Below are 4,094 nucleotides of genomic sequence, written 5' to 3' on the forward strand. Positions count from 1 at the left end.
ACTTAGAGGTATGTCTCCAAGGTTGGGAATTCTGAGACTGAAGGTCTGCAAAGAAACATTTGGGAGAGAAGGCCTTTCAGTGTCCCTTAAACCATAGCGACAGACTGCTTTTCCCTGGAGCAAAGGCAGTAATGAAGGAACAATGCAACCACAGAGAATGGGCACACTGAGATCAGGTGAGTCCTAGTTCTATCAAGTTCTAGGGCCTGTGTGCTCTTGAGTAAATGACATGACCTCTCAAGGTCTTAGTTTCACTTGTCTGCAAATTGAAGAAACAATGGGAATTGACCTATCTCATAGAATTGTGATGATAAATGAAGAGAGCCTTTTGTATACTATAAAGCATTTGCTGTCATAACATTTTTTTTCTTGGCACAGGTAAGCAAGGGCAGAGAGGAGAGGAGGACTGGGAGTGACTGGAGAGGAGAAGTAGTTTTGGTGGAGATCCTAGTTTGGGGAGAAGGGAACTTAGTCTTTCTAGACCTTGTTCCTACCAGATGAGTATCTCATGGTATAGCCTTAGGCACTTAGGCAACTTCTGCACGACTTGTCTTAGTTCCTCGGCTGCTAAAACAAAATGCCATAGACTGAGAGGCTTATAAACAACAGAAATCTGTTTCTCCCAGCTCTAAAGGCTGTGAGAAACATAGCCTTCCCCTCACCAGGTTCCTCTGAGTCTGGGACCTACTCTCCTTCCTTCCCTCTGACTTACCCTGTTCTGGTATATAGCAAAGTGTACATTTAGCATTTGGTCTATATGGAGTAAGGTAGATGGGAACTGAGCAAGTTCTTGGACATTGGAGGTGATCTCCTTCCTGCAGGTGATGTTCTAAAGAGCTACTAGTTATTGCTAGAAGGAAGTCCCATCAGCAAACCAATGAGAAGATCAGTTTACCTGTTATATTCACTCACCAGAGTAGCAACTGAAAGCACGGATATGGTGATTACCTTGTCCCACACAGCTTCTGCTTGCTTGGATATGCCTTTCTGAGTAGCTTTCTAGTTTAGCAATTCCTCCATCCTCTAATTTCTCCAAGGTGTTCATTTTCATCAACTCTCTTCCCCTTGCTTGCCCTTAATTCCCTCTGCAGCCTGGGAGAACATTGTGGAGACTTAAAGGTAAGTCTCAATCTCTCTAATCCTCAGTCTTTCAAAAGTTTGGCCTCACTCCCAAGTTCTTTCCATTTTCTTTTCGGAAATCAAAGCCAAAATGTCTGCTGACTCATTCCGACCTTTTGCCTTGACGTTTCTATTCTGAGACAATCACTACAATGGACTATATGCATGTGTCCTGCCCCCAACCTATGCATATATTGAAATTGTAAACCCCAGTGTGAGGGTGTTAGGAAGAGGAGCCTTAGGGAGATGATTAATGATTAGGTCATGAAGGTGGAGTTCCCTTGAATGGGATTTGTGCCCTTATGAAAGAGAGCCCAGAGATCTCCCTTGCCCCCTTCTACAACATGAGGTTATGGTGAAAAGGTGGCCATCTGTGAACCAGGAAGCAGGCTCTCCCTGGACACTGAATCTTATGGTGCCTTGATCTTGAGCTTCCTAGCCTTCAGAGCTGTGAGAAACAGATTTCTGTTGTTTATAAGCCTCTCAGTCTGTGGCATTTTGTTTTAGCAGCCGATGAACTAAGACAAATCATGCAGAAGTTGCCTAAGTGCCTGAGAGGATATGGGGTGTGGGAAAGTTTGAAGGTCAAGTAGGGCAATATACTTGGAAAGATATGTCAATAGTAAAAAAAAATGATCCTAGCATGCACATATTTGGATTGTTTACTGTGACGGATTGGAGGACCTCAGAATAAATTTACATTAATTGTCTCTCCTCTTCTAAGAGATGTTTTTATTGTGTACACCAGAGACAGAATCCAGCCCTTGCCTTCATCAGTGCCTAAGGTCCAGATTTAAACAAAAGCTGCAAAAATTGTATTCAGCAAAAAATCATAAACTTGGTGTAAAGATGATGCCTCTTTTTGGGTTAAGTAGTCTAGAAGATTTTGTTTCAAATTTGTACAAAAGAGCACATCTCTCGAGGCCATTCTAGGTACAATCTGTCCTGGCATACCAAGTAGGGGCAGAAAGACATCTTATTTATTGACTCTCATAGAATTACAACACTTGTTCATTCAACTTTGACTTTGTTACCTTGATTTGGTTCTATCTTTTGGTTTTAGCATGAATAGAAATTAATTTAAAAAAATCTTAATTTAAAACAAATCCAAAATCCCTAAAAATTTATATTCTTTTACTTGCAAAAAATAGTTCAACATCTTGAGTTTGATTTCATCCTCTGTTCCCACATATTTTATCAGCTTTCTTCTCATTATCAATTTCACACTGCAAAGTAGCGTGAGGCTGACAATAACAGATAGGAGAACAGAGATAATTAAAGTAAATTTCTCAATTATACTTAGAAATTAGGGCAAAAAATGTGTGAATAAAAATAGGATACAAAGTGTTTGATGTTTGAAACCAGCCTTTTGTAGTTCAATGACTCTTAACCCATGTTAGAGCTGGTAAACATTGAAGGAAACATTTTATTAAACAATTGAAAAAATTTCAATATATCTTAATACAAATTTTCTTTTCTGTAAAATAAGGCTAAGTACTTATGGACTTTACATAGATCTGAGGATCAAAATTTCTTTTGAACTAGAACAACCTTACACGTATTAATAATTATTGCTTTCGTCCCCTCCCCCTACCAAGACCAAGTTCTGCTCATTCTCTGAAGTTTATTCATTGATTCTGCCCTCAATCACTCAGATTGGCCTAAACTGTAATCTCTTTAAATATCTACTACTTTTTTTTTCAGGAAGTCTTTTCTAGAACTCCTGAAGCTGCCCACATTTGTATAATCTGGTTTTCCAGTGGGATTTCTATTTCTATTCTTTCTAAGTGCATTTTGTAGCATAAGGACAAATCATGGCCTATTGTAAAAATTGCTTGTAAAATTCATGAAATATGTCTTGTCTCAAATTTGAGAAATATTTTAGAGTCATTTGAAATCATTACATCCTCGAACTTCAATATTCTATCAGCAACCTTCTTTCTAAAGTGACCCCATTTGTTATAGCTCTCATATAAGAGTAATCTTCTGTAGGATGAGGCTGATTAGTATACAGGTGGGAAAATCAGTGCCTAGCTCATAATATGGGCTCAATAACCATCTGTTGTATGAATTAAAAGAGTGACTGTGGCCATACTTTGTTTCTGTGAAGACGTAGAGCCTAGACCTGCCTCTAAGTCTACATTGTAATACATCAGCTCAAAAATGGCATCCTTTACTTCAAAGCTCTACATTAGTAATCTTAAACTCAAATGCATTTTCATAGCACAGCTTTTAGTTTGAGCCTTCTATAATTATATTTCCCATTTTATTCTGATGTTCACTGTGCTTTTTAAAGGTTTCTTCTGCCCATATCACATTTAGATTCCTCTTTTTGTCCCCAAACAATACCAAACTATTTGGGGACTTAGTTCACCCTGAAAGAAATGTGGAATTGAATGATACAGTGTTGCTTCCTTGATGTGGTGAAGAGAGGTAGGACAAGTTGGTGTTAGCTAAAGTCATTGTGAGTCAGCAGACTCACAATGTCATCTCGAAAATGAAGCCAGAATGATAGAACATCACCATGGTTAGTAAAGTATTCGATAGCAAAGTTCAATGGTTATTTCATGAACTGTGCAGAGCTTCAGACATGAAGACGTTACTATGTCACAGGAAATTCTATTTCCTTCCAGGACCCTTTCACAATAATTCAAATAAGCCTAACCAAAAAGGGATTCATTGCTATTATAATGTGAGTCCGAGAGAAATTTCCATCCAGGCATATGTTTGATTAGATCAGGCTATAAAGATGTTACTAGGGCTTCATCTCACTCAGTATTGCTCAACTTTATTCTGCGTGGAGGTTCATGACACACAATAGGCAAAATAGCTGCCAGATGAGAACTTCAGACTCTTGTCCTCTTAGCAACTTAGAAAGGGAGATTTCCTCCCAAAGTTCATATAGATATCCACAGAGATGACTTATCAGTCTCAGTTTGCATATTTCTACTCCTATGGCCAGGGAAGGTAGGAAG

This window comes from Canis lupus, chromosome 28, assembly GCF_048164855.1.
Source record: "Canis lupus baileyi chromosome 28, mCanLup2.hap1, whole genome shotgun sequence".
NCBI classification, from domain to species: domain Eukaryota; kingdom Metazoa; phylum Chordata; class Mammalia; order Carnivora; family Canidae; genus Canis; species Canis lupus.